Source organism: Haliotis asinina, chromosome 3 (assembly GCF_037392515.1).
Source record: "Haliotis asinina isolate JCU_RB_2024 chromosome 3, JCU_Hal_asi_v2, whole genome shotgun sequence".
Classification (NCBI taxonomy): Eukaryota; Metazoa; Mollusca; class Gastropoda; order Lepetellida; family Haliotidae; genus Haliotis; species Haliotis asinina.
The window spans coordinates 40,062,643-40,084,243 of NC_090282.1; the positions used below are offsets into that span (position 1 = coordinate 40,062,643).

Sequence of the window (21,601 nt, forward strand, 5' to 3'; positions counted from 1 at the left end):
GGGAAGGGACCACTGGTCGAGTGCTTGGGGAAGGATTCACTGGTCGAGTGATTGGGGAAGGGACCACTTGTCGGGTGACTGGGGAAGGGACCACTGGTCAGGTGAATGGGGAAGGGACCACTGGTCGAGTGATTGGGGAAAGAACCACTGATCGGGTGAATGAGGAATGGACCACTGGTCAGGCAGATGGGGAACTGACCACTGGTCAGGTGAATGGGGAAGGGACCACTGGTCAAGTGAATGGGGAAGGGACCACTGGTCAAGTGAATGGGGAAGGGACCACTGGTCGGGTGAATGGGGATGGGTCCACTAGTGGGGCAAATGTAGACTTCTTTAGTTCATGACTGATGGCAAAGCTCATATCCTCAACGTTTAGCGTGGAATCATTGATTGTGTCGTGGCGATTGTCACAGGAGTGACCAAAATCGGACTGGACAACAGTACATGATTGACAACCTTCACAAAGTTAATGAACCATATTTAGATGATCATCCTCTGAATGGAAGGCCATCCTTAATTCCAGAGCGCTATGTTTTTGAAATTATGGTTTGCTCAATACGCCAGAGAGACTTCAAAAACGCAACACCGCACAAAGGTCTCTTCTCAGGAACAGCCTGACAATTTATACACTTATTGCAATGCCACTTTGGTTATGCTGGATGTTTCATGTAGGACGTCAGTGTTAACTGACTTGAAAGCAATGAGTTACAACAAACCCGGAAGTGGTACAATGCGAAACAAAGCAAGTATAGATTTCCCCTGGTTCATATATATTGCTAACAAAATAGTATACACCTCGTCATGCACCAGGTATGACAGAACTAGAACAAGGCAGGTGAGTAGGGTGAGAAGATGTTAAAGGACGTTCTACATACAATCTTGTAATATTTGTCAGGACTGAAGATGATGTCATGGGTGAAGATGGTAACTAAAGCAGCATTGCAATAATACCTCGCCGGGGTCTGTATTGATTGTCCTTTGCACGCATGCAGTGAGATACAAATCAGTTGAAGTATTGACGCCACACGAAATGAAGCTTGAAGTCGTTCTTGCCAGTAGGTCAAGTCATAAATCCATGGCGCCATTACTCAAAGCGATCGTAGCGATAGGACAGTCGTAAGTCTATGATAAAGTATGAGAGTAACGATCATCTTACCGCCACGATGAATTTGTGGAAAATTATCCAGACCCCTACTGCGTGCGTTAGTGTACATGTTAGTGTTAGTATGTTAGTGTTAGAGAGTGTGAGTGTGTGTGAGTGAGTGAGTGTGTGCGTGTTAGTGTTAGTCTGTGAGTGTGTGTGTGAGAGAGAGAGAGAGAGAGAGAGAGAGCGTGTGTGTGTGAGTGTATGTGATGGGACCAGTCATCACCTCTGCTTTGTTACGTTGTCATGTTGTAACATTGGGGACACATTCTACTGGGAACCTTCACAACTGACATTCATGTCGATCCAACCATAGGGTCTATGACTCCTTTAATTTACATGAAAGACCTTTTCTACATGAAAGGTCACTGAAATGTTCAAACTTCATTCTATCTCATTTACCACCCGGTTTTGGTAATTTCACAGCTACAAAAATATGTCATTCAAATGGAGAAAGTTTAGTCCAGACTCTGAAGGAGAATTTAGATTACAATCTTTAAAAAAAGTTTTTAATACTTGCAAGCCAATTTTGAAAAGCAATGAATATAAACGTCGAGAGAAACATTTTAGAATAACGAAACATTTCCAACATCTTGGCTTATCCACACAGAAGAAAAACACATGTAGATAATAGCATTCTTAAATCAGACACCCAACTACATTTTCCACTTAGATCCATTACTTCTAATCTTTTAGAACACTGGTGAGGGTAGCGATAATTTCTCATTTGTATTCTCATTCTTGGCTATATCCTTAAAGCTTCCGCGTCTTATATGTTCCTGTTAGCTAGTAGATAAACAATACCTCAGTACACGTTTTCATGATTGCAGTGTGCGAACATGGCTCGACTGGTGTGTTAAATTTTGTATTGTACGGGAAATCTGTGATTAATTAATTCATATACTTTCACTGTTAATTGTACTTACACCTGATTGAATCTGTTTCAGCAGATGATCGTTCTCGGTTCTTCTCTGGTATTGATAAGTTATATATTTGTCCGACACTTATCTACAAAAGACAGGATTATCAAAATGGTTTCTTAGAATCGACAGTTGTTAGTTTTTTTTCAGAAATAACAGCAAACCTCTCGAGCAGTCTTTATTGCGACGCTCTCGGTTCTGACATGGCGATAATAAATAGATAGCTGTCATTGTTTGTCATATCATACGAGTTTCTCAAGAAAAGAAGATCCGAGCAGTTTCTCATTCTTTTGTAATAAGCAGGATGTTATATAGCATTTCCTGCTATCCATAAAGTCATCTGTGACGACTCACGCTAACTCGTGTATTGTTTCACTTAGCTGGAACAACCTAATACCTGTAACATGTTTGTCAAGTTTCAACTCAACATGTATAGAGTCATGTCATACACACATAAATGGAGCAACTGGCAAGATTCTTGTCAGAGTGCACGTCTTAGAGCATAAAACATTAGAATATTATCCGGTGTGATTTTCTGTCTGTATTCCTGCAACATAATTAAATCGAAACCTAAAATATGCGTATCCTGTGTTGGAGCATATTGCATCATTGAATTGCTCTAGGTTTACAAAGGGGTAGCCTAGTGGTTAAAGCGTTCGCTCGTCACGTCGAAGACCTGCGTTTGATTTCTTCACATGGGTACAATGTATCTGTTTTTGCAGATCTTCACTTCTGGAGTCCCACACCGAAAATTGCTGGAATATTGCTAATAAATCTACGCATCTCTCTCTTTCTCTCTCTCTCTCTCTCTCTCTCTCTCTCTCTCTCGCTCTCTCTCTCTCTCGCGTTACTTTTCAATGGTGTGCACATTACAGAGACTTTGTGGTCAAATTGGAACCTGTTTTAAAGAGACTACTGTAAAAACATAACGATCACCTTGTCACCCGACAAGTATGGATCAACATTACGCGTGACATTTCAGAGAAGCCACCACTGGTGTTTTCGACATAAAAAGACATATATTGACACTGCAGAAGTCATTTCGAAAGGCCATATATGGTCATGTATATGCAAAACACCGCTGTGGCATATGCATTTTGCATGCCTACAGTTCAAACCAATCAGGGAGCTGATGCACCTGACGGTGCTTTCCCGCTTCCTTGTTTCTCCCAGCCAATGGGAAGAGTGTCCCGAACCCTGGACAGTATATATGAGCTAAACAAGATACACACGGACACACTGGGAGACACTGCAGCAAGGAAAACTCACCATTTCATCATAATGAAGGTGGAAGGAAAACATATCCTTGTCGTACTCCTGCTTTGTTTTTTAGCTGAAACAGCTACTTCAGGTGAGCAAAATATATGAATGTATTCATGCAATTGCCCCAAACACATAAACTACCTGGCAAAAGAAACTTATCACTTTTGAATTAGCGTTTCCGCAATTACAGATACTGTCATAAAGTGATTTTTTCAGAAAACATTCGCCAAAACACATTCTTTGGTTGAGTACCAAGGCAAAAATGCGTGATTGAGTGAATTGCGTACTGGCATGAAAAAGTCCTAAAACAGCATAAACAGACTTTGGTGAAAATACCCGTGCACAGATTTTGCATAAATACAGGTGTGGAACAGTGAAAGCATGAATTATCAACAAGAATATTACAGAAATGCCGATACTTTCACAAGCCAAACGTGAAAATACAACGTCACATTGCCGTCTTCATCCCAGCAAACACCAGCAACTTGTTGAGCCGTTACCAATAGGCAGGCCAGACACAAAACCGTCCAAGAACGAGAAGACCGAGGCTTACATCGCCAACGCAAGCTGAAAACCGTTACACACGGACAATACACCTACAGAATAGATTCGTCACGGCGACGTCAATGGCGGCGAGGGCCTCTGACACCCCATCAGCCGAAAAAAACCGTTCTACGACGACTCCGTATGACTGGTAGCAGAGCTCAACCCATTTTACAGTGGGCACGAACAGTGGGAACGTCAGTGGCAGCGACGTGATTGGCAAAGAGTTTTGTTTACAGATGAGAGTCGATTCAGCATTTTCCGAAATGAGGGGTGAGTTCGTGTTTACAGACGTTGGTGTGAGCGACTTTCCAAGAGGTGCACCCTTTTTGTGGAGACGGTGTCAGGTTATGGGGAGGAATTGGAGCTCAACAAAGATCATGAGACCCATTGTGTTACCATATGTGCGTCAACAGCCGAGGGGTTTGATCTTTCAACATGGCAATGTACGTCCGCATACTGCTAGGCTCGTACAAGACTACCTCAACAACATGAACATCAACGTATTGCCGTGGACAGTACAGTCTCCGTATATGAATCCGACAGAGCATCTCTGGGATCGTCTTGTTAGACGTTTGAGACAACCTCCGCCAGCAAATAGACAGCAGCTCGAACAAGTTCTCTTGGACTTGTGGTGCAGAGTTCCTGGTTACCTCGTCACCCACGAGAAGTGTTTTCACATGTATAGATTCAAGGGGTGGTCACACTCTCTAGTGAGGGCTTGGACAGTTCCATAATGTGACTTGAAGCACATCTTGTGAATGGTCTGTGATTGGGTAACATTTGATTTTGACCCCACGTTTTTGTGCTTGATTCCGTGACCAGGTTACTATCGATTGGACATTGGTGATTCTTTTTCATGTTTGGTAAATAGTTACGTTTTGTATAAAAAACAACATTTCTATGATATATGTCTTGGTGTCGCCTTCATGAGCCTGAACACCAGGAGATAAGTATCTTTTGACCACTAGTTTATATTGCACACACATATATATATATATAACTTTATGTACTACGAATACACGGTCCCACGACCGATAGATATGAATACACTGTGCCATTTAGAAAGTGGTCAAATTTTATTCGATATGTTTGGGCTTAGATTTTCGTAGCAAATTCAGATTCTAGTACTTTGTCTGAACTGAGTCCCATCCGAGAACCCATCCTCTCAGAGTCAGGCACCTAATCGCCAGCAGACCTAATCTCGACATTATGAGATCATGAAAGAATTGATTGGCCTTTAACTTCCTTCTATGTTTATACGAAGACACAATGTGTTTTAATTGCGTTATATTCAAATTATATGCTTTTAAATCAATATTTGATATGAGTACGTAAGTATGTGTTTATATATCCAACCGACTTTGGGACATTCTAGGATCCTCTGACTGCCAAGTAGAATGCTGTAGGGGATGCGAAGAATCCTTCGAGGGAACAATAAGGTATGTTTCAATAGTCCATCGCATACGCATCCTTACAGCTTTCCGAGGCATCTGCACCTTTAACGTTTAAACAATATAAGGTGAAAAGCTGAAAGTATTAAGTCTTTGAAAGGCATTTAGAAGTGAAATACATAAGAATGAAGATTTTTTATGGATATCAATTTCTTTATGTGAGAACACAACGTTTCGGAGTTAATGCTTACTCCTTCATCAGGTGATTGAGAATGGGGTACAGAGCTGTATTTATATGTACAGGTAAAACAATAACAAAGTAACAAGTGGAATGAGTTAACGAAAGCTGGAAGCCAGTATAAACAAGCACTGATAGGAAGCCGACAGTATCCCTCATGTATCATGCCCCCTATCGTGTGTTATGTAAACATCATCCAATCATGCGTTATGCATCACCATTGGCTTCCATCCTTATCCCCAATCATGTACATCATCCTTACCCCGTATCTGTGTTATGTAAACATATCCTATCATCTGTAATGCATTACTATTGGCTTCCATCATTGTTATCATAACTGTACCCCATTCTCAATCACCTGATGAAGGAGTAAGCATTAACTCCGAAACGTTGTGTTCTCACATAAAGAAGTTGATATCCATACAAAATCTTCATTCCTAAAAGTATTATATGCATTTAATTTGATGATCATTTCAGTGTATATTAAATCAGATTAGTTGTCAAAGTACATCCAACAGCAAACATCCATAAAAACATAGCATTTTCATTATGTTCTTGCATTGAATAAGCTCATTTTGTCACAGCAAGAAACATGTGAACTACACCCAGCTGAGGACCCGATCAAGTACCTACTACATATCTTGCGGTTTCTGGTGGTGGGGCTCTTGCACAAGATACCGGTAAGTGCGAGGTGTAAGCTCTTCATTCCTTTGCATTCAATACACGTGCAGAGAAGAATGGAGCACACTACGCGGTGTTCGTATATTTAGTGTTGCTTTTCATTTATTTGATGTAAAACAAAATGAATCTATGAAGTATATTTTTTCATGAGGAAACTAAATATTTCCCTGAAGAAACATAACAGTATGAGAGTTGACAATTGACGGACATTTCTGGTGAATGAAGTTCTATATGTATGGACATATACGATGTGCACTTAGGTAGTATAGGGAATAATAGGTTTGGACCAGTATCTTCTGATTTTGATTAATTCAGGCTCCAGCAATGATGCAAAATGAGTCTGGGTGAATGAGACTATCATTGATATACATACACAATTTGAAGAAGATCGGTCGAAAAAGTTTCGGAGATATTCTGATTTTTGTGAGATGGGGGTCTACCAGTTGACCGGCAAACTTCCCAAAGCTGAGTACGTTGTTCTCTCTCATCAGGCCCACGGTAACACCGTGTCGTGGGATATGACCAGCAATTCCCCGTTCAGGTATTTATTTTTCTTACCCGTTACGCAGCGGCGCGGTGGATTCGACGGTCATTGATTTTATTTCAATGGTGTCGGCTGTTTATGTTGGTGGTGAGGCCAGTGATTTCATGATTGATGTGCTAACACCACTTCATGTAGCTGTGTGACCCATTCGGTGAGCCGCGAGTTGTTTTTGTTCCCTCTCACTTAATGTAAAGTACTGATTTCCGAATAAGCGCTCGGCTAAAGTCCTCATGAATTTCTCGCGATGGCTCGACTGCGATGAGCTTCCGGCCGGACCACACCTGACTTGGACATTTTGTGCTTGGCCAGCAGTTGCAACATTGTGCCCAAAAACTCGCGAAGCCTCCCCAAAGGTACAGTCAACGTTCAGGCGGAATTTGAAAGAAGTAAGACGCTATGCTGGTGTACACCTGAGTCTGGACTCGTGTCTTGTAAATACCGTAAAGGTATCTATTTCTTCAGCAATAAACACTCGAAAGACAGCAAGATGATATATAAATCACTGAGTGTTAAGGAGAAGTTTCTTTACACATTCGCTGCATAATCATTGACAAAATAATTTAGTGGTGCATTACTTATGCTGAGGTGTACATAAATGTAACTTAGTGGGTGGGTCTTGAGCTTTTTGATGCTTTTGATGGTGATGCCCCTGCAGCTGCTGATGTGCAGCGGCTGTCATCGCCTGTGGATCACATGTCCAGCCACAGCATATACTTGTTTTCAAGGTACTCAGTGAGGTTCATGGCTGGTAAAACGGCATGTGTCCCTCTAGTCGAGTGGTCTGCAAAACACTTCGGGAACAGCTTTTTCATCCACTGGGATCTTGTTGAGCTCGTCTTGCGTGAAACCATACCCCACTTGCAACTGAGTCACTTTACAGCTCTACAGACAGATGACGTGACACACCATGTCATTGCGTTTGCTCGCAGTTCTCCAGAGGTCCATCCAACAATAAAACACGTCGCTGTCGTCGATGCTCAGTACCTTGTTCCCGCTGATTTTGTTGTATCGATGGCATGAACGAGCTTTAGCAAGAGTTCCAGTTTGACACTGTCAGAATCAAAGCTTTGTTACAAACAACTGTGACATACTACAACACATCAAGGAAGGACGAACTAGACAGTATATTGCCCCCGATGAACGAAATCCCTTACACCGGTGGTTAGACACAGCCATGCAAACCATACTGAGATTGCTGTTTAATAACATCGCTAAACAGAGCGCACTCGATGACCATATCACTTACGAAAAAACAACCTCGAACAAGCAGACGACTATGATGACGAGATCAGTAGACCTTGTATTGAGGAAAGATTGGCTCGAATAGAAGCAGTTCCCATCGGTCAGAAACTCTTCATTCCCAAATCAGTCACATGAGCTAAACCATAGACCGACAAAATACGAAGACACCATATTGGCTGACAGGATCAGAACTCTGTTCCAAGAGCAAGGCATCACCATCGCCAGCATTCTGACAACATTGGGCTTCATCATATCGACCTTGGTCCTCTCACTCATCGGTGGAACCACCACACCACAACCATCTACCCCACCTGACAACGGTGCGGGACTGGATAACAAAACATTTGAAATCCCTCAGTGAAGCCCTGGCAAAACATGTCATGGAACCATGATCCCCGTTTCACCCATATGCTGTAGCACGACTCGACCCACATTATTTACATTGGGTGAACGGGTGGGGTTAATAAATGAGATAGACCTTTTGTAAGGGCCAGGCCAGCTGATCATTATCTGATCGTTACAATTACCAAAGATTCTGCCACTTTGACAATCTGGCTTCTGGAGTCTGCTGGAGGTCATGTGCCGTGCTCTTACGGGGGGAAGCGACCAGTAGTCAGTGATTTTGATAGTCATATCACAGACGTTGACGGATTAGAAGTTTGAAAGAATAAATGGAAACAACTTCCTAATTTTCCTTATAATTACTGCTAAATTGCTTAGCTATTGCTAAACTCATCATTTTAATCAGGTTCAAGTCGTTTCCTCACTCCGGGTTTCCCGTTTCAGTGTTAGCCTTTGCTCGTTTATTATTCATAGCAATAATGTCGAATTCCCTTATCTGTACAAATTGTTGCTATTGGTATTACGATCTATTGAAAACGTCGTTTTTACAGGAAAAAGGATGTTATCCATAATTTGTATCTAGTTTCTTTTTAGCAATGTCCCAAAATGCCCTGCAAGACGTTTACTCTTTCTCTGTTATATTACAGTCTTTACTACTACATCCACACGGACTACAAGACTCTGTATTACAAGACCGTAGGAATGAAGTGTGACCCAGACTGCAAGTGTGCCCAGAGAGTTTCTGTACGTCCAAATGCCTTAACCGCGTCTGCGTCCAACGCCACGGCGTTCAACGTCACTACGTCCAATGTCACTGCGTCCACACCCACAACCTTGGACGGAAACTAGACCCTGGGAATCCCCCGACCTTGTCCCTTAATAACACGAGTTGGTTAGTATTGCTGTGTTCTCTAAACGTTCCCAGTTCCGTATCTCGTCAAATGAAAATACAGCTGTGTAAACTGTATCTCACATTCGTCATCTTTGCGTCACTTCAGAGAATTCTAAACGCTGCAGCGCCTCATTTCTCGTTCTAGATATGACCACCTTCTTCAACCCTGCCATGCCTCCACTAGTTACGCATCAAACAACCAATTGTAGACACAAATACTCTTCTGACTCACAGCTGCATCTTTGACAACGACGTGTCTATCTATTTCAAAGACCTCATTACAATTCACGAACATTCCGATCTTTTCGTTCTTTCGGCCAGTCCCTCGTATTTCTCCACTCAGCAAAACAGCTTTCTTTCCTGCGGCTAGGTCCCCACCTCTGGAAGAGTCTTCCGTATCTCACAGGTCCTCAATGGCAACAACAAGCTTCAAATCAGCTCTAAAGACATATCTCATTCTTCAAGCATACCCAAACTGACTATATATGTACAGCGCCACTGAGCAGCTTTCTAATGAATTTTAGGCGGTATAGAAATTCATTATTACAATTCTTATTACATCGCGGAACTCAACAGCTGTCTCTGTACTGACCTTGCAACTTACAGCACGATGTGTCGATGTACCAGCCATGAGATGGAGCGCTTTGTACAAATTTCGAAGTGACCGTTTTAGATGCAAAAGCTGAAGTATTGTCTTTGAGGCGTGATCAATATCAAATAGTAGGTGAACGCGATGAACGTTAACGTTGTAGCCGCCATCATCTATTGAGAAGTAGACATCTGTCACACATAGACTTTGTCTGTATCCTGCGTATACCTACCTGAAGTATAACATCTGGTACTTTGAAATGATGCATCCATGACTTACTAATAAAGCAGTTCATTGCATTTGGGTAAAATAACGTATGATTGTACAATATGATGCTTTAAACTTTCACAGCATTCTGGGTAACATTTTTGTAAAATGTGAGATAATATTAGATTTTTCATTTTGGTTTTGTTTTACTGCATATCTTCGTCACTGCTAATGACTTACAACACAACAATGCTATATTTTGGAATTGAATATGTGATATAAACAAAATGTACATACACTTACCAATGTATCTGGGGTGTCGGGGTTTTTTTTTTCTTGAAACGTTTCATTTGTGATAATAAAATTATGAGAATTTCATACACGCCGCGTTAATGCAAATACATATTTACAATTAATTAAGTGCTGAGGACGTAATAAATAGTCGGAAAGAAAATGGGACATTGTGTAGGATACTTTTATTCCTGAGATCGGAAACGCGAGCATGACCCATTACAGAATTACATACAAGGCCGATGAACAGGGTGACCTGGTGAAGTACTAGTGTCTTTACACCCAAGAAGTTAAATTGATCCAGTACAACAAGGATCGGGTGTTCACTAGATGAGATCTGAAAGATTTGTGTTGGAGCGTCGGCGCTGCTCCTAGTTCATGCTGGCATTGCCATTGCCCATTAACCCCATCAACCCCATTTATCTTGGGTATAGGCACCCAAACCTTACGAGGTTATCAATATTGTGATAACTATACAGAAATACCCTACTGATACGAGAAGTTCCCAAAACATTTTGACATTCCCTCGTAGCGAAGTTCAGTTCGTCACTGGAAAATCTCTTCCACGCAAGTGGGACTTCAAATTTTGAAACAGGCCGTTAATCAGGTGGTTGGGTGTCAGGTGAGGAGTGTACTCGTGGATCCTGTCTGCGCTGGTGCCCTCTAGTGTGAAGACATGAACTACAGCTCTGTACTCAATTTTAGAATCCTTCCTGATATCAAGTACAGTATGTCTCTTCCAGTTATCACAATATTAATGCTGTTTGTTGCGGGGTGTTGAAACCCCCACAGGTATCACATGAATGATCAATGTATGCAATACTAGCGGCATTGTTGTTTCACAACTTTACGTAGTGAGTTCTACGAACTTTCTTACCCCCTTCCGTGTATTTAGATACTACTATGTATATGACTCGACTGTGGGAAATCAGGTTCTATGACTTAGTGGGAATTGTGCTCCTTGCCTTCACACCTTAATGGCCTTTGTCATCGGTTGCATCAACACACGTCATCATCGCTGGCAGAAGCATGCGGAACCATAAGACACACTGCACTGCGGAATTAACTGGTTGAAGCGCACCTAAACTACTCACTGTTTACAATGGGTTTCTATGTATATTTACACATTTCAGAAAATAGCATTGTCAATCTTAGTCATTAATACCCATTAACAAAATATACAGTATTGTTCCTGGAAAAGAGTGTTAGGTTATCATCAAGCCTCTATCTAGATGAAACAACACATGATTATAAAGAAATATCTACTGGATTAGAAAGATAACACAATAAATAGAACTAAGACGGTGGGGTAGCCTGGTGGTAAAGCGTTCGCTCGTCACCCGAACACCCGGGTTCGACTGCTCACATGGCTACCTTGAAGCCTCCGCCGTGATATTGCTGGAATATCGTTGAAAGCCGCGTAAAACCCATTCATTGTAGGTAGAACTTGCCCCTTCTGAGATGACAAGATGATACTGGGCTGCCAGTAGATTCATATATATACTGAACATCATTGAAAACGCACCACCCCTAAAATTGTGGATTTCTAAGAGCAGAAGTGAGCAATCTATGTAAATTTTACATATTTGTGTAGACCAATGTTTGATAAAGAAAAGAAGCAAAAAACAATCAAGCAAAACAGTGAAGATTTAATGCAGCTGACAATGAAATAAAGATGGGGTCAAAATGGAAAGTCAGTAGCGTGTATGACCCCCGTTAGCAGCAACACAAGCTGTGCAACGTCTCCTCATTGAACGGATAAGTCTCTGAATAAAGTCCTGAGGCACTGCATTCCACTCTTGCTGCAAGGCATTGTCGAGTTCCCCAAGGTTGTTGATCTGCGGACGACGTGCGAGGCGTTGGCCGATGTAATCCCACAAGTGTTCGATGGGTGACAAATATGGTGACAATGCAGGCCAGTGAAGTAGAGGAATGTTGTTGTTAGCCAGATACTGTATCGAAACACGTGCAGTGTGGGCTCGTGCATTGTCATGTTGAAATGTGTGCAGATCTTGATGCTGGTGAAAGAAGGGAACGACGTTGTTATGAAGAATGTTGTCACGGTAGTAAACGGCATTCACTCTGCCACGACAAACAATCAGAGCGGTTCTGTGGTGATAACTTATCCCCCCCCACACACACACACACACCATAATGCTGTCTCCACCCCACCGATCGGTTTGCACAACACAATCCTGATGATAACGTTCACCCCGTCGACGCCATACCCGTAGACGCCCGTCAGCATTTCGCAAGTGAAAACGCGACTCGTCGGAGAACACCACACCATGCCAACGTCGTAACAACCACACACGATGCTGTTCAGCCCATTGTCGGCGTTCACGGCGATGCCTGTCAGTCAGGATGGGTCCAACGTAAGGGCGTCGACAACGTAACCCTGCCGCACGGAGACGGCGTCGGACGGTGGAAGCGCTGATCAAACCACGTCGACCCTGGACAGCGTTGGCGGTTCTGGCAGCGGGCAAGGTTCGATCCCGAATATGGCGCCGTACAATGTCTCGATCTTGACGAGGGGTGGTAACACGTGCCTGACCTGGGCGTTGCCGGTCCCTGCTGGTTCCTGTTTGTTGGTATCTGTTAGCAAGCCTCAGAATGGTCGAATGATGACACCCAAATCGTCGTGCAATGTTTCTGCTTGAAGCGCCGACCTGCAACATACCCAAGGCCTGTTCTCGTTCCTCTGGTGACAATCTTGGCATGGCGAAAAAACTTTACTTACGAAAGTACTGCGAAAATGAGAACGGTTTTGTGCCGAAGGTCATTTATACCCCTGAACAGCATGCTTTCTGCATGCAATTTGTGCCCTTCGTGTGTGATGTGCATGAATTTTGTTGTTTTCATGTGATGTGTTCGATGATGTGTTCGAACGATCCGTTTTTTACTGTAGAGCGTTATTTACGATATAGTGTGTTATTATCAAAATTCCCACCATTAATTTTCCATTTCCAAAAGATTCTATTGCCTTATTCTATTGCCTTATTTACAGGTGGTGCGTTTTCAATGATGTTCAGTAAAGTTTGTCTCAGATTGGAAAAGTCAACATTTTCACAACACGATCAACATTCAGAAGTGCAGCTAATACTGAGAGTCCCAGTATGTCCACTGTTTATGCTCACAAGGAACACGAAACTACAGATATCTCCGAACCGAACCAATGAGTCATAATCATCCGACAGAACAGTTTTTTAAACCTCCGTCACGTTTTACACCACATAGACGCTATTTGATATAGTTTAACGAATAAAACGAGCAACGTGATGGAGAGGGTTTACTTGCTACTGGCAGTATTTGGTAAGTAACTGGTGTTTAAAACCTTATTCTGGCAGGCTCGGTTCAATGGTAAAGGCTTGGCCAGATCAGTAATGGTGTAGCCCTGCTATGGTAATAAGGAAATATTAAGTAAGATTCAAATGTTCGTCAGCTGTATTACTGAGATCAATACAAGTAATGAATGTCTGTTCACCTAAACAAGCATGACAAGGAAACAGTGTCAGGTGTTATTGCAATCAGTGTTTCCAAACCGAAGGTAGTAATGAGTGAGGGGATTGGCGCCGCTTTTAACATTTCAGCAATATCACGGCAGTAGGGAGAAATTAATCAGCCATACACATACAATAGCATTCCTGAACCAAACAATAGCATTCCAGAACCAAACAAAAGACATTCCTACAGGCTCAGCCTTAAAGAATGTAGGTTCATTACATTATGAATGACATTCCATAGGTTCAGTGGGTACAACAAAAGAAATTTCTACAGGCTCAGCCTTAAAGAATGTAGGTTCATTACATTATGAATGGCATTCCATAGGTTCAGTTGTTACAACAAAAGAAATTTCTACAGGCTCAGCCTTAAAGAATGTAGGTTCATTACATTATGAATGGCATTCCATAGGTTCAGTTGTTACAACAAAAGAAATTCCTACAGGCTCAGCCTTAAAGAATGTAGGTTCATTACATTATGAATGACATTCCATAGGTTCAGTTGTTACAACAAAAGAAATTCCTACAGGCTCAGCCTTAAAGAATGTAGGTTCATTACATTATGAATGGCATTCCATAGGTTCAGTTGTTACAACAAAAGAAATTTCTACAGGCTCAAAAGAAATTCCTTAAGGATCGCAAGACATTCCTTAAGGAGCGTAGAGCAGGTCAAAGACATTCCTTAAGGAACGTAGGAGTAACCATAGGGGTGAAACGACATTCCTACAGCTGCCCCTCAGGTATATACAGGTGCGCTAACTCTCAATCCATAAACACGGCATTTGTCTATACACATTCCTTCTATACAAATATCAAATTCTTATAGATTTTCATTGTTTCATGTAAAATATGCAATACAAGTTGTGTTACACTCCATTTAATCATGCTCAATTCAAAATCCGTTTTACATGCGTACAAGAGTCATGTAACGATGCCGTGAAAGGGTTAATCGCACGTATTCACCACATGCGGCAATCTCTCCCGTGTACGCTCAAACACCATGTTTACAAAACGATAAAATGTAGGTCGCCTATCTCGCTTCGCGTTGCATACACAATATTATAATCTCACTCCCGAGTAGTGCATAAAATTCAAACACAAAGTACACTACTCGGACAGTGAGTCGAATTCAAGTCATAATGCTGGTTGTTTCGTCTTGCATACTCATACCTAGACTTGTTTATTAGAACAGTGAGGTAAATTCAGCTTTAATCATTCAGTTTGTTTTACACTCCTAGTCGTGCTTGTTTAACACAGCCAGGTGCATTCACACCTCATGCTGTCATCACATGCTTTCATAACGTATATGATATAGTTCGTTCAACTTTGCCTTGTGCTAAATATACTCACAAGTTGTTCTAGTCTGGTTGTTGCGTAAATAATGACTAAGTTTATTTCAGTTGATGCCTGTATTTGATGTTCGAGGTTGACTAACAGTATTCATAGCAGTATATCACGATTTTTATCAATAAAACATGACTGGTTAAACTTTTTCAAAGCAGGTTAAAAAATAGCATATCACGATTTTTAAATATCACAACTAAAAACGTGACGGACGAATTGTTTTACTTTTATTTATCTATGACTAGTGATGTTTTTTGAAAACATATGATGGGTATATGTCATCAAAATGTTTTGAAATTGCAATAAAGAAGTTAGCACGACTTGTAAATTTTTATTGAAATGATTCATATATGGTTTGCTGCGAAACTGCGTTTTACCAGTTTTGTTTCATGATAAATATGCGAAGTGTAGATGTAAACTTCATTCTGCATCTACTACACTCCATTTACCATTGGCTGAGTTTTATAAGGTTAAGTCAGACGGAGATAAATTTGACTATATGTTTTTGGATAAGTCTTCACAAGAATTTAAACTGTGCGATTTTGATAAAATTGGTTTAAAGGAGGCATTGATTTACTTTTTGGAAGTCCACAATTATTTTTATTTATTATTGAAACCAATTTCAAACACAATAAGTAAGTCATTTCTCCAATTTACTCTTTGTCCTGACGACGAGTTTCCCGCTCTGTTTGAGGGAGACCTCCACCAGGGTATACATGTATTAAGAATAAGATTAACTGTAGAAGACAAAATATTTTATTTTACGCATTGTGAAGTCAACGGAATTTGGACAAATATTATTAGAGGAAATGCAGAGCGAGAGATCCAACGAACGAACCGATATTTTCCATGAAGGTAAGTTAATTATCGTTTTTAATCATACATGCAGAAATGTATCACTTGTCTAACAAGAATATTCTGGTTCATGCTCTATGTCATGGAATTGTACTGCATAAATAAATAAATATAGTTCAACACCCTTAAGTGTGGCGGCAAACTTTGTCCTCACGTTTAAAACATATTACTCAAAGTAAAGCAAATAATAAATAAAACTTACATAAAGTCGAACAAAAGAGTGTTTGCATACACACTCCGCTGTTGTCATGTCAGAGATGCTTTCTTGTTTTTGTTTTTTTTGGTTTTTTTTTTGGTTTTTTTTTTGGTAATAATTTCAGTGTTCGTCTTTCCAGTTTCACTGAACAATCGGTCTTTAAACACAATTTTTCACATCACTTTTCAGGATAGGTTTCACATTCACAGAGTGATTAGTACAATATTTCCTTTGGAATATATCAACAGTTTTTTCCCTTATAAATCACGAAAAGTCCTTCTTTCATGAGAAAGTATCATTTACTTAGCATCCCCACACTTTTGTAATCATGTCAGGTTTAAACATCAGTTATAATCTACATATACAGTGAGGTTTCTGGCACCATGTATGAGTTATGCAAACATACTGATCAAATATCGTGATGCTTTCAGGGTCACAGGTAGCACGAACTTTTTATTCTAAGTAGGTAACGTAGTTTTACGAATCCTTTCAGTGGAAATCACTCAGATGTCAACTAGTGAAAAAAACATAATACATCTCACGCTATATATGCTGTAACGTTCATCGCACACCGACCTCTACCCAGCGCATTTTATACCAACCGATAAACTATAAATGTATCGCAAGTTTTCGTCGTATTGTCGGACACGTGTAAGCGTTATACAACAAATATCACGACTATCACGACTTTGTTAAAAATGTTACGAACAGGATTTTGCAATGCCAATAGGTTTAGTATATAAGACAAAAAACATCCATGCATTATAAGCGTTGTGTCTGTTCTGTTGATTTCACCTGTAACATTTGGCTTTGAGATTATTTATTTTTTATGCTAAGCATCAAATTTCTCTTTCTGAACATACCATTCCATTTATATTTTAAATCAAATTAGAAATTATCAACACTGTCTTATCTTTTCCCTGTTCATACATCCATTATTTTGTATGAAACTCAAAATTGCGAAATTAGTGTCACAGTTGATTTAAGGAAGGATCTGTGGAACAATTTATATGAACGGAGGTATTCGCAAATCCAGCAACATTACTAGAGGTAAGTTAAACCTTTTCAGCATTCGGAAGAAATCGTATCTTGCAAAGAGTTCGCGTAACTAGGCTACATGTTATTCTCCTATGAATTGTCTAGATGTATCAGGTATCAACATTATAAATTTATATGTGCCGCAATTCAATAGGCTTATAACACACACGTTCGCTTGTTATGGGTATAAAGGTTACGCTGGGATCAAATAGCTTCTTGTATGGTTCACATTCTGTCGCACTGTATTTCGATGTAGAAGTTGAAACTGCATCGTGCAGTCCTTAAAAGCTAAACATCTGTTTATTTTCATTTGAAAATATACTTGTATAGTAAGATTTGTTATAATGATCAATTTGTATTATACTGTGAATACAAATGGTTTAATCTAGTTATATTCACAGTAAAGAAAACTTTCTGTAACATTTCGAACAGGTTCTTTATAAGTTGTTAAATTCCCCACATGTTTCAAGCGATTTGTGTACATGTGTTCTTCCTTAATGAAGTTTTGACTTTCATGTTGATCTATATTTCTGATGTTTGATTGGTGCATGTGTTTCGCGTGACGATGTTTTGAGCATGTGCACTCCTCTTATTGAGCGACATTGAATTTGTCAATCAAACCAGTTAGCTATATAAATACTGAAAGGGTAAATAATAACGACTCGCAGTTACAGTATTGTTTACTGTTTTGTTGGTTGTAAATAGTGAACTGCTATTTGCAAGTAAATATAAACAGAGATCGCATGCTCCCTGTCAAGGCACATACATTGTCACATCTTGGAGCTGTGTATCCGAGGGTCATGATTAAGATATTGCATAGGTCTTGGGACGACTAAAGGATAAACGTTCCGTACATTCACCAGGAGATTCGAACCTACACCCACCCTTTTACAGTCTATCATTTTACACAACTGAGTTAAATTCGTAACTGGTTCAGAAATGTTAATTTACTGAGTCTGGTTTGTAAGAATAGTACTGTGCAAAACCGATATTAGTACATGTATCGCCAAATAAACTTAAAGCATGTGTTATGAGTTTAGTGTTTACTTACAGTCAACAAAGTTATTTGGAATTCCTCTGGCCTAGACGTCAGCCGCTACCGTATTATGTACGATCACGTTTGAATGAATGACAAAGCTGTAACTTGTAATCTATAGCTCAATCTTCTCTGCAGGCAAGAGATTGTTAGCTAGATGGTTTTCAAACAAAACGTTTACAAATCCAGCTATATGGTAACGATGTACCCCAGTGATCAACAACATGAGCATTGATATGTGCAACTGGGAGACGAAGTCAGCGAGTCTGACCACACAATCCCTTTAGTCGTCTCTCACGACGTGGATAGTTTGTGCGAAGCATGGGTTGCTGAAGACCTATTCTAACCCAGATCTTCACGGGTCTATGTGTATGGGTAAGGGAAAATGGTTCTTATGTCACATACACTGAGATTAATCACAAGCATCACTGTTCAAAGATAATTTCTTTATTTGATATCACACCATGAGAAAGGAAATGCGAACCAGGTGGTTACCAGTCCGTAGGTTGTCCGTTGCCTAAGTTGTGTGCTCCTGCTGCTGACACTGTAATACGGAGAAATGTGAATTTGCCATCTATGTACTTCAGTCTATATATTTAATTATAATCACTGGAAATACGCTGCCTCACACCCATTAAGATCTTTCCCAGCAGATTGTGACCACGCCAGCTTAATTCATTCCTAATCCTAGTATCTGATAGGGAGAGTCCAACTCCCCATATTCTGTCGTATGGGGATGCCTCTACTAACACCTTAGGGTATGTGTTTAGCAACAGAGACTTAAGTTCTTCAGACTGAGTGAATTTGGCATAATTGGCTCTTTCCACCACTTGTGGACTTATCGTATGCCAGACGGTGGGATTAAAGTTCTTCACGCGTTTACCTAACTGTTTCTGTTCAGATGGAGATGATGAATTCAAAATACACTCAGAAATAAATGTATCTCCAAATGTCAAAGCTTTGCAATACATATAGTACTGCTCAGAACAGTTAAAGGTTTTCCCATCCACTTCCATCTTTACAAGATAGTGTTGACTGAAAGGACTGTTTCTCGAATAGAAGTACACACAGCGTTCATCTTCAACAGTTCCCATGTTGCTGAATAAAGACTCGCCACGCGAATAGGGCGTTGGTCTGCTTACACGGCTTGGTTCTGAATATGGCGGTGGTGGTGACATAATGGTACCCGGTTTGTTCATGGGAGTGGGTGACGTTGCCCGTCCATGTCCAGTCATTGGAATTGTAGCATGCAGTGGGACACTGCTAGAGAAGCAGGTGAGGAGCTGTCTTGGGATTGTCTCGTAATCATCAAGTGTGGCCGTGTACTCCTTTGAAGAGCCGAGGAATGCTTTGAACACCTCTGATGTCATTGAGATGGTCTTTTTCATACCTTGCGAATTCCAGTTGGACAGATGCACATACACTACCCCATTGAAGTAGTTGATACTTAGATAGTGTTTGTCAGCAAACTGATAGACGGCTTCAGCAGCAGTAGTAGACATCATGCAAGAAGACTTGATCAACAACCAGAGAGACGTTGTGCTTGTAAGTGGTGAGTGGTTCTATTAATGCTCAAGATTTTTTATCATGTGATGTTCGAAATCTTTCTGGAAGCTTTGAAAACTTGCAAACTCATGTTTTATATAACCTGAAACTAATCCACGTGATATTACAGAAATAAATCTGAAAACTCATGATTTTCTATAAGGTATCACATGACAGTGCCATTCATCAAAAGGTTTATATAATCTGAGAAAACACAACCCTCTTTTATGACTCGACATGAGTTTACAAATTGTGTTATTATCCAATTTTACTAACTCATCCTCACGTGATGGGTGTGAGCTAGTTTCGTCATGACATCTATTCAGATCTTGCACATGGAACATATGAAAATAGGTTTTCTATTGAATTCATCATCACGATGTAGTTCGTCAGTGACAATCAGTTTTACCTAGTCATCTTGAACTTTAGAATTTGATTCAAGAAACGTATTCTATGGTGGGTATCTTTCTCAGGATACCTTATCCTCACGAAACCATGTGGACTTATGCAAGTGAGGGTATAAAAGGTTCGAACTTTGTCCTTTCTTATCACACCACATCATCTCCCATCACGCTTGAAGACTGACTTGTCTCTACACTTGAAGAAGACAAACTGACCTTAGTGGTATTTGTGTTGACGATTTGACAACAGTAAGGTAAGGATGTGTTCATTGAAAGAGAGTATGTGACATTACTGGTAATAGTGATAAGAAAGAGTGTTATTTTGTTTCACCTGAAATATTTTACATATACCCAGTTAACAAAGTTTGGTAGGAGCAACGTGGGTTCAATGACACTAGACCTTCGTCTGTATAACAATGAGACAACCATAAACACTAGATTGCACTGTACGCTACTTCACTATAGTAGTATATAGGGTGTTGGCTACATATGCTATTTTTTCTTTTACACAGGTTCTGAGCTGTTATGCATACTATTCTTGGTGAATAACCTCATAATGTCAAACCATACCACATGCCCAGTGTACGTTTGTAGTCATTGCAATGTCCGCTTTAGACATAAATCCAGTTTAGTACGTCATCTTCAGAATTGTGGTAGAACAGGTTCTTTATTTATATGTCAATTTTGTCAAAAGGCTTTTAATCGGAAAGATAATTTGAATCAACATGTCAAAACCTGTAAACAGAGAGTTGTCTATGGTCGTCAATGTCCACACTGCTTTAAGCAGTTTTCAAATGAAACTGATTATCAAAACCATCCCTGTGTAGGTTCATGTTCAAATAATGTTTCTGCTCATACCTGTCCAACCTGTGATCAATCCTTTCCCACCTCAAAGGCTTTGCGTATGCACAAAAGTCAATCAGGTCATGATATGATAGGACATGGTAAAGGAAGGGCTAAGAAAAAGTCTAAGCCAGCAACAGTGTCTGTAGCACCCCCTGATTCACCTCCTGTTTCCACTGCTCCTCCCGCTTCCTCCCACCATCCTAGTCAACCCAAAGATCATTCAAAGCCATGTTCTACTGAAGCTTTACAGGGTGATGTTAGGGAATATGACTTCAAAGGTAGGGGTGCAACTGATGCATTAGAATTTCTAGTCAGTGAACAGGGCAATATCATTTCATCGCTAGAATCAGAAATACATGAGAAAAAATCTGTGAAATGGGGTTTGTGTTTACACATTAAAATGGAAAAACCAAGTGATGATGGTGCATCAAATTATCATGAAGCCTATTTTAGAAGTGAAATGCAGACAGCTACAGTAGGGAGCGATCTGATTGAGCAGTATTTGGAAGCTATGAACAAAATGCTTCAAACTTTAGATGATTATGAAGGG

General features: G+C 40.4%; 1 pseudogene; it reads left to right on the forward strand.

Annotated features, from left to right (window-relative positions):
• Window positions 1-812: 812 nt before the first annotated feature.
• Window positions 813-9,160, forward strand: LOC137278881 (uncharacterized; annotated as a pseudogene).
• The last annotated feature ends 12,441 nt before the right edge of the window (window positions 9,161-21,601 follow it).